General features: G+C 42.8%; 1 protein-coding gene across 2 annotated transcripts in view; it reads left to right on the forward strand.

The window, feature by feature from the left end:
• The first annotated feature begins 205 nt into the window (after positions 1 to 205).
• Positions 206 to 13770, forward strand: part of ESRRG (estrogen related receptor gamma) — a 290909-nt gene continuing 277344 nt past the window's right edge. The window contains exon 1 of one of the 2 annotated variants that reach the window (XM_050894411.1): positions 206 to 360. The gene's annotated coding sequence lies outside the window, so the exon portion shown is untranslated. Of the gene's footprint in view, positions 361 to 1410; positions 1465 to 13770 lie in introns of those variants that run through there. The other variant, XM_050894413.1, reaches the window with a different exon arrangement.

Consider the following 13770-nt stretch of genomic DNA (forward strand, 5'->3'; position numbering starts at 1 on the left):
CAGCACCGCAGGTGCTGCACCCTGGGGAGGAGTAAAACACTGATTTGCCTAGCACCTAGGGAAGGGGGGATGAATTTCACCTGGGTTTTAACACCTAGTTTAAAAGCCTGATGGTGCTGATTCATACCTGGTAGTGAGTTGACCCTGAATGGCTGACTCAGTTAATGATACCTGAAAGCCTGTCTGTCTCTGGAAGTTGTTTTTCCTGTAGCAGGGACAGTTGCAGCAAGCAGCTGAATTTTTGTTACTTACGGCACTGTGTATTTCAGTGAACCAGCATCCACTTCAGTCTGCTCAAGCCTGGGCTGCCTGCTGAGCATGTGAGAAGAGCTACCTGTACCTGTCAGACTCCTCATGCAGGTCAGTAGCCACTTCAGGGGGCCACCTTCACCAGGCTTTAACTCTTGAGCACCCTTGGAAAAGCTGATTTCTTGCCATGTTGTTCTTCTTTGTTGAGAGAGTCCAGGAAGAGTAACTTTTCCGTTTAAGTTTGGTGTCAGAAGTTGGATGATGAGAATGCTGTTGCATGATACTATGCCTGTAGGATCTCCCCACCTTGTTCTTTAGGTTTTGTATCCCCTATGAATGTGTCAGTAATTTGAAATTGTAATAATCTGTAATGCCTCGTTTGGTTTTGCATTTTCAGTTTATATTTCTCCTAGAGTTTTACTCTTGCATTGGTTTGGTGTGTACCAGGGTTACCCTCAGCGAGCACCTGATGTGCTGGCAGGGACATGCACAATAACATGGGTTAGAATACAAATTATACAGGTGTTTTGCAACCCTGGATGCTTGCTGTGGTGCTGTGCATATCAAACTGAAGTCTCATTGCACAACCAGATGGTGATGTGTGGGCAGGGTACAGATGAACTCTTCAGGCCACTTGCAAGTCATGTGAAACTGTATGTGTTTGTGTGTCCAGGAGAGGGATTTGTCCCAGTTTTTTGCCTGTTAATAGCAGCTTTTGAAATTCAGAGCTGGAATTTATGGGGGGAGGGGGGGAAATCACTTCTTAAAGTGTTTGCTGGTGCAATGGTCTTCATATCAGCACAGGTGGTAGAGGCAAGTGTTGGGTCACACCGGAGTTATTGTGCCTTATGTGGGTTTTGGGTTTTGTGTTGCTTCAAGAACATAGAAAAATGAAATGTGAGGCTTCAGTACTGTAGTAAAGGAAACCGTGGGCATGTTTGCTTTCCTTTGCACTCTGGTCTGTGTCAGAGGAGGATATGCAGATGGACTGCAGCTGCAGCTCTGAGAAGACAGGGCTGGAGCAGGAGCCCTGCAGGGGTGGCTGAGGAGCCGGTGAACCTTGTGGGAAGGTGCAGCTCTCTTCCTCTTGCTGCCCTGCAAGGGATGTTACGACAGCCCCGAGGAAGGTCTGGGCTGCTTGGATAGAGAGCAGGTGATGGCATGGGAGAAAACTTCACTGACAGGAGTTTCTGACAGCAGCTTTATGCACTAAAGGTATTGTCATATGCTTTTTAAGACTAAGTGACTCTAAACCTGTATACTGCAGTATTTTCTCTATAAATATCTCTGTAAACTCTCAATAGACTCATACACGTAAGCTATGTATTTCCAAAGAATTTGCTTCAAAAATGTTTGGGCTGACTGAGAAAAATATTATTGGAAGAGCTATTTTTTTTCTCCTGTATTGAAAAGGCCTTAGACTTGGGCCCTTAAATTCTGCATCCTTTATTAGGATGATTCCAGGACTTGCAAGGATTTATATAAGAGCTTGAAACATTTAAAATGTATTTTTTTTCACTTCTAAAAACAAATGATACAACTTTAAAATTTGATCTATTGGGCTGTACCAGAGCTAGAAGTGAGTGTTGTATGGCTTTCCTGTGGTTTGAGTACCTTCTCCTTCACCGAGGAGACTGCAACATATTTTTTCATGTCTGGCTGTCTCAGTCTCAGATACTTACATGGCTGCAACTACTGCAGTTTCTGAATGTTTCACAACACTTCTAGGAGAATGTTATTACCTTAAACGTATCACTGGCTCATGAATACTGAGTGCATTTCTTTAGCACAGATGAACTTTGACAAGGCTTTTGGTACTTTTTGGAAAGAAGGGCATGATTTGGAGGAAGTTTACTAACAAATAGCAAGAGCAACTGCAGATTTTGCACGCCAACAGGGAACCCTGGGCTGAAACCCGTCAGGTCTTGGCCATGGAGAAGCTGAGCTAGTCAGGAGTCCCCCATTTACTTTATTTGCCATGTGAATATAACTGTTATACAGCCTATTGGCTACACAAGCAACCTTTGTTCTTACACAGTCATTTTTTTGCGTTATATTTAACACTTTTCTTGACAGAAGCAGTGAGAAACGGGGAGAAATACTTCTGCCTGTATGTAGTTGGTGGCTCAGAGTCAACTACAACCACTAGCCTGGCAACAATTTGAGTTACTGCAAACACATGGGAAGAGTAAAAAAGAAGATGCAGGGCAAAAAAAATAATCATCACCAGGGACATTTCTTAAGGATAATTTTATTAAAAGTTCATGTTTGAAGTGATGTCATCCTTTTCATTCTCTCTATTGAATTACCTTTCTGAAGCTTGGCATAGCTATTCTGATGTGCAGCAAAAATATTATATCAAAGGTGAACGTTTGAATCCTGGCTGAAAAATAAAAAGAGGGCGGTGGGACACAGAGCAGGGGGGAGAACTCTCAAATGACTAAGAGTTCTTAAAAGTAAGATATAAAAGAAAATAATCATTTCTCTCCCCTGACAAATAGTTCAAAAAGTAGCCAACAGTTTGGATCTGGTATGTCACGTTGCATATAAATGAAGAAACTGTCACCATCGGTTTCCTTTGAAACCTTTTGATCTTATCTTCTGTAGTAAAGGGCATGTGACTTGATCAGGGCTTCTCCTCTCTGATACATAGTCAGAGTCCTGATCTACTGCAATATCTGTGACAGGTTTCTCCACTCAATTGATATGATTATTTCTTTTCCTTTCCCTTCAGTGCCTTTGTCTGTGGTGGGTATGGTTCACCCTTCCCTCTCCATCCAGGAAAACCAGGTTTCTAATTTGGCAATTTCCAGCTAATCCTGTATATTATGGCTTAGTCAGTAGTAGTTTTATACCTGTTTTCTCTCCATTTTCCAGGCTGAGCTTTTTTCTAGTAAGAACAAGAAAGTGGAATTGCAATATTTTGTAAAGACACATTGGACACACAATTCTTCTGAAAAGTCACGGGATATGTATTCTGATAAGTAATTAAGGATTGTTTGGTTACAGAGTACCTTTAAATGGACAATTTGAATATGCATGGTCAGTAGTGTCGGGGACAGTAGTGGAAGGAAAATAATTTTACAGACCTCTAATACTTAATCTTTAAAAAGAACAGTTTCTGTGAGGTGTTTATATTTTTAATACGAGCTGTATTAGTTAATGTGCTTTAGCTGATTAATGATTTGGTCCAGAACTAGTGAAGTCGAGGACAATTTTCCCAAAGGGCTGAACTCTGCTACTGTGGCAATTGATGGTAAAACTATCTTTTGATTTCTCTACTGTGAGACTGCACTCTGAGGGAGAGTTGAAATAGGAACTAAGCCCCAGGAGGTCTCACTGGGCTCCTCTTTGCAGAGTAACAGCTGGAACAAAATAACCTTGGGTCCGTGTGTTGTCACTGCTGGGCTTTGCCGCTGAGCTCCTGGTGGAGGACGCCCTTGCTGGTGGTCACCCCGGGGTGGTTTCTGCCCCCCGCCGGCACCCCACAGCTGGAGGAACTAGTTTGCAAAATTTGTGAGTCTTGCAGCAGAGACAAAGAAAGTTTATACTGATTTTCTTTTTTTCTTCTGCTTTTTCTGAGGAAGGTAAGCAGTGATTGAGGTGTCCAGGAATTGTCTCTACCCAAACTCACTAATTAAAAAAAGTGCTGGAGTTACTGAGCGCAAAGCAGCATTTAAATGGGTGAAAGTTAATGGCCAGTGTTTGCACAGGATGTCAACTGGGTGATCTCTTTTAGCCTACAGCCAATTAACCCCCGAGTATGTGATGCTGCCTTGCACTTCAGCCTTGCAGATGGGGAGTTGTCTAAGAGAAACCCAAAGATTTCCCGGTCGTAGGAGTGACCGGCCTGGCAGTGGGCTGCCTGCCTGAGCAGGCTCTGCTCTGTTTGGTTTTCCGCTCGGCTTCTGTTGCCGGCGTGTCCCTGTTACAAGTAACGAGCTGATAGAGACTGGAAGAAAGCCTGAAGCGTGCCAGCTCGTCTGGGAGGTGCAGCTGGGTAAAGTGCAGCAGCAAGTCATTTGCAGTGCTGGTACTGAAAGCCGTTTCACAGAGCAATTTTGTTCTTCAGTGGTTTTAACGCTGCTAGCAATTAGATGCTTTTACATGGTAAGTGTCCCTCTACACGCTGAGGTGGCTTGCATGCCCTGTTCTTCAGAGCTGGAAAAAGGTGGTTGTTGGGTTGCTTGTACAGAAGGGTCTTTTTCAGGGTCTTTCATCGTGTGAAAATCTTTTGGGAGAAACAGAATATGTGGGACCGGTCAAGCAGCATGTTGTCTTCTTGCTGAAGTCCCTCAGCTCTTAGCTCCTGGTTTAGCAGAGTAGGAGAGCATGTCAGGATGTCCTGCTGGGGTCCACATATGTGCTTAGGATGTTGTGCTTCTCGGCTAGCAAGAAAAGTTAGCAAAGCTAACTTGACTTTGTTTCATCTGAAGAATTTGGCTTTTCTCTTCTCTTCTCTGTGCTTTTTCCCTTATGTCATCTGTTGTGTGAAGAGTAAGAACTGGTATTGAATAGTGGTGCCTGAAAAGCAATGGGTTTGGCTGCTGAGTGGAGCTGAAAGTCCTAACTATTGGGATCTTGGAATGCAAATGGCATCCAAATCAACATGGATATACCTTTCATCCGTTAACACAAACGCAGGTCAGATGTCTTAACTATCAACATGGGTGAAAAATCAGTCTTCCCCATGCTCCACAGGACTATCAGTTCAATATATTCTGGATGCTTCAGCCCTGGAGTGTAAATGGCCATGGACAGAAACACCAGGGGGTTGCTTCCTTCTGCACCATCTGGAGATGTTTGCAGTCTCCCCAGCACCATTGATCTGGGGTAGGCAGCACCTCAGCAGCCAGCTGCCAAGCAAGGAGGCCTGCTGGTGGTGCTGAGGGCTGGAAGAAAGACTCAGATATGGCTGGAGATAACAGGCTGCCATTATGACCCCCCCCTCTCCCCTGGCTGGTGGGAGAAGGATGGTGGGGACCTGATGGACTCACCATTTCCCTACGAGGACTGAGGATGTGGGGGAATGTGATGCTTAACACTCAGTGGCAGGGCTTAGGAGATCCAGAAAACCATCCATTTGCTTTCAAGGCTTACTCTGCAATCAGCATAATTTCTCACGAGGAGGGGATTTTACTGTAGAACAGAAGGTTGGGGAATGGAGTGTTTGTAAAGGGAAAAATAATTATACTTATGGACCGGGAGTCTCAGACCTTTTTGGACCCGATCACCTATATCTGTCTGCTTTGCATACAGGAGGCACGTTATTGGATAGTTTAAAATGTTGGCTATTTTATAATAATACTAATAACAATTTAAAGATTTTCCCAGCTGTTGGAGGATGCAATTTTTCTTTCACAGGCCATTATGTATGCAAGACCAATTGGTAAACTGCAATGTACTGTTCTGTAATTATTCTCCCCTGTAGCTTTAATGAGGAGATCTGCGTGCAGTTTGATGGGAGAATATACTCTGCCGACAGCTACATCGAAAATCAAGACAGGTGTAATCTGCTTACTGTAGTCTGTGAATCCTCGCCATGTGGCTATGTTATCTCTAGTGCATGTTTATAGAAAGATGCTTGTAAAAGGATTTAATTTAATGGAATAATGGTAACTGACACTATGAAAATGAAGGGGCTCAAATAATATGGTAAGCAAAGTCATATAAATACTAAAGCAGATGATAAAAAAATTGCTATATTACATCATTCAGTTAACATCACATGAAAGGAAAATACAAATTAAGCCACATTATGTACTAAAAGAAAATGCATTCTTTATTACTAACCTAGTCTTAGAACAGGCTTTGGAGAAAACGCATCATTTTGGAGTATGCCTGTAGAGATATGTGCCCGGTCCCACAGCTGCACTTGCGTGGGCAGATGTGCATGGCTATCGCTGGAGCTCTGCATGGGCACATTTCCAGGACTGGAGTCCTAAAAGCAGAATATCTTTTAGCAGGGAGATACTCTGCTGAGCCATAGCCAAAAGCTGCAGCTTTCTCTCAGGTGGAAGAATAATTGTGTGAGGAAAGGACCAGTTGAGACTTTGTTTAGGAACCCACTCTGTGGTGGGGAGGCTTCAAGACACTCACACATGATGTGCCTATGTTTCCTTACCTGCATGGTAATGATAACAATAAACTATTAGTAGAAAAGCAGCCCAAATAACTTACTATTTTGAAGCCTATTGAGAAAAAGGAGCATCTCCTTGCTAGCAGCGGTTACACAAGATTGTTCATTTGGAAAGATAAAATTATTTAGGCAGAACTGTGAATCTAGTTCTTTTCAGAGGCTGAAAGAAATAATACCCGGTCACTCTCCGTGGATGTGATTTATTAATTATCAGTCATTTTTAATCACCTGATACTGACATATATCTAACACACTGGAGAGTTTAATATCTGAGAGAATACTTAGCATGATTTTTCTCAGCAGTGCATTTTTAAGTGCTGGGGGAGATAATGTGGTGCCAGCACTTTGGTATTGTGTTTCTGATCCTGTATGACTCTGTCCTTGAACGTGGAGTGTGAGTGCACAGAGGATGGCAAAAAGTTGCTAGCAACTAACAAAAGAGCTATGCTAAGTGTTGCCATGCTCCTCACTGAATTGCTTGAAAGCCTTTGGCTTATAGCATTTGGACATCCCGTGACACTTAGGTATTTTTTTAATATTTAACCTTTTTGGTGTTAAGGTAAATGGATCTGATTTATTAACCATACCAAGGATAGTGAAAGTGCGTGATCGGACATATTATGTTACTGCATCAGGCAAAATGTATTTTAAAAAAATAATACTGAAAAGCACTTCTGTTGGGGAAAGTGGGGACTGGATGGGAGTTGGGCATTGCTGTTAATTATTCTTATTATGCTGATCTCACTCAGATTTTGAGTCTGGTGATTGCACTGACAAAGGAGCAGCCTTGATTTCTGCACGTATGTTACAGTTACTTGTAAAACTGGGCTCACAGATTGCTCTGAAGATTTTACTGTTCCTGCAGAACATTTCCGTAGTTCCAGCAGTTTGATCACAAATGCAGTATCTCTCTCCTAATGCTGTGCAGGTTGATAAAACAGTTGCTGAGCTGGAGTCCCTAAAGAAATTATTAATTATCTGGTTAATGTGCATCAGGCTGTGGGAGTGTGAGATTAATCACCAGTGCTGGGATGAGTTGCTGAAGTGGATTTTGGTTTTTCGTCTCCTGTCACTTGGTAATGGCTTTTCCTTCCTTCACCATCAGGTGAACAGGTGCGGAGATGCTGTATTTTCATTTTCCTGTAGTCGGAAACAGCCGGTGACCAGGAGATGCCTTTTTCTCAGTCCTGCTGCATGAGCAGTTTACAACATGGAGCACTACCTGCTTCGGATGTTCCAGCTGCGGGAGATGCTCCTACAGCATAGGACTGACCTGAGCCTTCCCAGATAAACACGTTTGAACACATGCGCTCGGGGAGGGGTGCCAGGGAGGAGTGTTGGGCTGAGCTGGGGCTGGCTCTTCTGTATTCCCCAGGTCTCAAAGGGGTTGACTTATATTTGGATGTGGGATTGCAACTTGACTCCTATTTTGAACATATTTATAGTACTCAGAATTTTTCAGTAAGTGAACATTCAGCGTGCCTCCTTTGTTTAATGTAACAAAAGAAAAATGTGCTCCCTTATTGGAAAGATACAGAAGAAGGTTCTTCTAGCTCAGTCTTTAGTGGTACCATCTTTAAAGTCCACGGGCTGCATAAATATTCAGCCATGGGAGAATGAGTCAGACTCCTTTCTGGTGGTGGTGGATCAGTTGGGGCATTCATGTGTAATGCTGCAGCACTTGTCCTGTCCCGTTAACTGCCATTAACCATCAGCAGCTCCATCAGAAATTGTTCAGTGAAGCCCTGATGTTCTTCCAGAGGCCCCTACTGGATTACACACACTTGCATCACACAGTGCACTGATGAAAAAGCTGAGAAGTAATTTGTCTTTTAAATTTTGCAGTTGTGTTGCTACATGAATCTTGTATGTGAAACTGTAACAGCTCTGCCTCAGGGTCAGGACCATTGACTGGAAGAGTCTTTTGTTTTAGCGACTACTAGTGAGGAGAGGAAGGAAGATGAGATGGAAGGAGCTACGTTGTACGCATCTAAAGCAGACAGTTTGCCTGAGGCCAGGGGAGTATCTTCTAGTGAAGAAGGGAAGAAGCTGTAGATAACAGCATAACAATTGCTCCACTAATATGTGCTGAGGGACAGAAGTAGAGTCTGAACCTCTCTCTTTTTATAAAGTCTAGTCATTTGGATTACTTTATCATGAGTGGTGCTTCTCAGGAAGTTCTGTAAATGACCACAGCTATTGAGACTTTGAGATGCATGGCACTTGAGACTGGAGATCTGTTTTTAACCTTCTACTTGACTAGGTTGTATCAAGCTTTTTTTTCTCATGTGGACATGTAGGTATTGGCCTTCATCAGCTTATGGGTTTTCTTTCTTCTTGGCTGAACTAGTGCGGGTTTTGTCCCTGGTGAACCGAAAATTTTTTATTACCTTGCCACTTCAAGCAGGCAGAGATGTACTTGTATTTGAGATTGCATTGCGCTACTCCATCGTTGAGCTTTTGCTGTCCATATTGTGCTATCCCAAATCCCTCTTCAGCTAAAGATGTTACCTTGGGAGGGGAGGTGAGGTGTGCAGTTTTCAGAGAATTTGCTTTTTATAATAGCTGTGTGCTTCGGTCTGGAATCACTGAAGAGCCCCATGATGGCATGAACATCCATTTGTTTGGCAGGCTATGGTATAACTTCACATTAAATGTACATGACCCATTTGTGTTTGAAACCCCCTAACCAGTGAGTCAGCATGGCAGCAGCAGGGTTTTAAACCTTAAGCAGTCTTCAGGGCTTCAGGTTGAGTATTTGCATCAGAGTTGTTTGGGTTTCTGCTCCTTGTAGAGCTTCCTGAGCTTGTTGTGAGAAGTAAAATAAGTTTACCTTGTTCAGCTCAGCAGTTCCCAGCACTGAAGAGATAACAGGGGGAAAATAAGACCTTTAGGAGACAAGACGTAGATTTCTGTCTGTATGGGGATGCAGGTCGCTCTTTTTGTATGACTTTATGTGGTGGCGATGTACCCATTTCTTTATGCATGGTTGTGTGATCATGCACGCAGGTGTGCTTGCCCACAGTGGTGTACAAAAGTGGTGCAAAAGGAGTGTAAAACTTGGTAAATATATGAACCGTAAAGACAGTAACTCACCAGATTCTTCTGTAGCTGTTGCTCTCTGGTGCTTAAAAATAAGTAGAATAGCAGATTTTCAGATGAGTAAATTGTGCAAATCCATGCCTAATTTACATGTATGATCACCTTGACTGCTTGTACAAATCAGGTAATTGCGCATGCAAATAGCTAATTAACACAATTAGCCGATCTGCTGATGCAGTCTCAGGATCTGTAAGTGTATACCGGCCATGTAGTTGTTATGTATCTGCAAACCAATTGTATGAAAAAAATCTAAGCCCTGATAACTGTTAGCAGGTATGAGGAGTTGCTTATTTTTTAATATCACAGTTTTTTGGCTTTAGGGTGGAGAAGTGTCTGATGGGGATCACAACTGTTATTGCAGCTGGGATCCAAAATCACTTAGGTTTATTAGAAAAATTTCACTTCAAAGTAGCAAGCTGGCATCGCTGCTGAAGCACACTCCCAGCACTGCAACCTGTGACAGGCTAGCTGGTCTGGTGGCATGAAGGCTGCAGTCGTGCCCATCTCATAAATTGTTCCATGTGAGCACAGGACCATGCTAGTTTTGCCCTATGGCTTCATAAAAGTACCTGTGAACAATGCTTGTTCAATACCTACTTATTACTATTTTTAGATAAGGAAAATATTTCAGATTTTAAAGCCGCCTGCCTCCTTCCACCTTGGTAGAAAAGAATTTACTCAAAAAAGATTTAAAGGGCGCATCTCCTGGTTTTATCTATTTGTCCAACTTCGAGATCTCTTCCTTAGCATTTGACTGTGAAGCAAAAATACCCAGGCAAGTTTCAACATGCAAATTGTCAAAGTCTTGCAACTGCATCAATGGACAATAAATATGAGTCCAGGGATTTTAGAAATGTGTTTTTTCCATCTTTGTTTCTATTATTTTCATAACCGCTATGGCGCGGATGGACACCCTTCATCATTGCCATAGTTTAACCCCAGCTGGCAGCTAAGCACCACACAGCCACTCGCTCACTCCCCCCACCCAGTGGGATGGGGGAGAGAATTGGAAAAAAGTAAAACTCGTGGGTTGAGATAAAGGTATTTTAGTAGAAATGCCTTTAATAGAAAAATAAGAAAATAATAATGATGATAATAATATGACAATAATATTAATAAAAGAATTAGAATATGCAAAACAAGTGATGCACAATGCAATTGCTCACCACTTGCCATCAGAAGCCCAGTCAGTTCCTGAGCAGTGGCCCCCGGCCAGCCTTCCCCCCACTTTATATACTGGGCATGACATCATATGGTATGGAATATCCCTTTGGCCAGTTTGGGTCAGCTGTCCTGGCTGTGTCCCCTCCCAACTTCTTGTGCCCCTCCAGCCTTCTTGCTGGCTGGGCATGAGAAGCTGAAAAGTCCTTGACTTAGTATAAACACTACTTAGCAACAACTAAAAACATCAGTGTGTTATCAACATTATTCTCATACTAAATCCAAAAGATAACACTATACTAGCTGCTAGGAAGAAAATTAACTCTATCCCAGCCAAAACTAGGACAATCATAGTAATTATTTATACTTGCAAAGCAAACATAATGTGAACTTGCAATCAGTTCCTACAAATAATATCAGCATTTGTGGCTTCAAGTTGAGTCTGCACAAAAGTAGGTAACAGCATAATCTTCTGAAGGCAGGTATTTCTTGAATTTCCTTTTCAAAAAAGTTCACAGCAGTTTTTTCTATTTTATAACTAGGAAAATGTTTTACTGTCATCTAGGTGGCCACCAGACAAAGACCCAAGGGACTTCAGTGTAAGACCTCGTGCGAAAAAAATCCTATTTCTGGTAGAGCTGTATCCATCTAGTGGTAGTTGGGTGCAGAGTCAGGAGAGAGAAGAGTGTCAGCCCTGATGTGGTCACAAAGTCTCTCCCCTGAGGGTCAGGGTGTTTCTGAGCACGTACAGAGGAAGCCCCTCAAACATGGACAGAAAAATCTACTTAAAGGTACATTTTTAGGAAAGCAGAATGAAAAGCAAAGTAGTGGAGACTTCCACACTTCTTGTCTGCAACGTACACTGTGAAGAAGCATGAAACCCATAGAGAGCCTCCTTTCTCTATCAAGCTGTGCAGCGGCACTATTTGAGGTGGGAATTAACACCCCCCGCCCCCCAAAAAACCCCAAACAAACAAAAACCACCACCCCCCCAAAAAACCGACACCCCCCCCCCCCCCCCCCCAAATCAAAACAAAAAAACCCCAAACCAACCAACCAACCAACCAAATAAAAAAGTCAAGGCTTAGGTGCTAGTTAGCATGCTGATACCCGAGAGCACTTCCAGCCCACGGCTTGCTCTTATCAGCTTCAGTGTCCGAGCCCTGGGAACAGAAGGGAAGAGCTGGGGCCTTGCAAGTATGTGCACAGGCTCTTCCCCCACTTCCAGCGTGTGCTTTGCAATTTAAAGATGCAAAATTCATTGAATGACAAATGATGATTAGTGAGGAGCTGAGGCCTATCTGCCGCAAAAGGGAGCTGGCGAGGATGACTTTACTCCTGGCCCTGTCAGGCTTTCACCTCTGCTGCCCACTTGGTCTTTAAAGGAACAGTGGCAGCTGTTTGTTAAACATTTTATTTAAAAGTTTGTTTTAACAAAAGCAACAGCTTTTATGCTTTTATAACTCATTATTTCTCTATGAATCTTAAAATTTAAAAAATAATTGGCTGTAAAAAATCTTTTCCATTGTCGATCAGCCAAATTTTCCCATTGACTGTACTGGTGATCTGGAATTGAAAACTGATGGGGAATGAGAAGAAAGCAACAAGAAAAATAAGCAGTCTGTTTTTAAAGGCCAAACTGAATGAGACTGGGGAACAAACAAAACTGAAATAAACTAAAAATAAGACAAACAAAGCTTCTGTAGCTCTTTATGTTAGGACAGCTTAACTCCTACTTCTACCAGGTTGCAGAACTGCTTGCAGAATTGGGGCCGAAGGCTATAACATGCTTAAGTGTCTTATAGGTGTGTGGTGTTTTTCCTTCTGACCTGACACTAGCTGTGGGCTATACCGTGCTAGTCAGAGAAAGAAAGAGCCATTTATTGAACTGTTTAGAAGTGGGAAGGGCAGAGATCATACTTAGCTATGGTGATGACATTTACGCTTTCGGTTGGTTGAAATGCTGTTAATATCCATGAATACAGGCTTAAAGCCTTCTTTGAAACCTTAGGAATTACCTGTCTGTTACTTTAAGAGACAGGTCTTTTTTTAGATGATCTATGTCCTATTGAATTCAGTGGGAAAACTTCTACCTGCGATGGGATAAAGTTCCCACTCCCTGCTATGTTTCATTAAGGACTAAAGGAAAAGGCAGGTTTTATGTGCTCTAGAATGGCTTGTGGGCTTTTTTCAGAAAAGATACACCTGCCAAGCAGTGAAGCAGCACCTCTGTTCCTAGGCATCTCACTTGGAAGGTTCTAAAAGTTGGTAGTATTTTTTTTTTCTCCAGTTACTCATAGACATTAAACAAACTGAAAATGCAGTGTTGATACAAGTGCCGAATTGCTGTGATATGCAGATGACTTCTCTCCTTGCCCTTTCCTGTCGAGGACTGTAGTGCCAGCCAGCAAGATGGCTGATTGCCTTTGCCTGAGCAAGGGATGTTTGAGGAACAGCTGATGGCTGAACTCCTCTAAAATGGAGTTGATGATTGTGAAGAGGAGGAACCTGTGCTAAGAGTTGGCAACCATAGTTTATCTAAAAATATGTGCCTGCAGTCACTCCCTCGAGCCTGCAATTCAGAAGCCTGCTTGAAATCTCTCACATTGTGACGTCCACAAAGCATGATCTCCATTATCTCTAGACGATTAGAAGACAATATTTCCTTCTGGCAAAAGATAGCCTCTTCCTAGATATTTACACCTTTGTCTTGCAACCCACAGCCGTTTGGTGTCCCTGGACCTGAAGGAAGTAGCACTTGGGCTAATCTGTTTTGTACAGCATGTAGGAGTGTGTGGCCTCAGCAGCGCAAGTCTCTGAGCATCCTAGCGCTGGCTTCCAGGCAGTTTTAAATCCCATTTGAAATCCTCGGTGTTTATCTCTCAGTTTCTTTGTGGCTGGGCCTTGCTTGGGTATTTTTATTAAAGTCCTGTGACGAAAACTGTGATGAGTGGCTTTGTGCCTCTAGCACAATGGAGTGCTCTGCAATAATGGTGTTAACTTCGCGCCCCCCCCCCCATCTTCTAGTGGAGTCATGGACAGCTATGCAGTGAGTTTAGGCAATAGTTTGGTCATTTCAGGTTTATTGGGGTTCTATCCATTGAAACCTGTCAAAATCC

The sequence above is a fragment of the Gymnogyps californianus genome, chromosome 3, assembly GCF_018139145.2.
Source record: "Gymnogyps californianus isolate 813 chromosome 3, ASM1813914v2, whole genome shotgun sequence".
Lineage (NCBI taxonomy): Eukaryota > Metazoa > Chordata > Aves > Accipitriformes > Cathartidae > Gymnogyps > Gymnogyps californianus.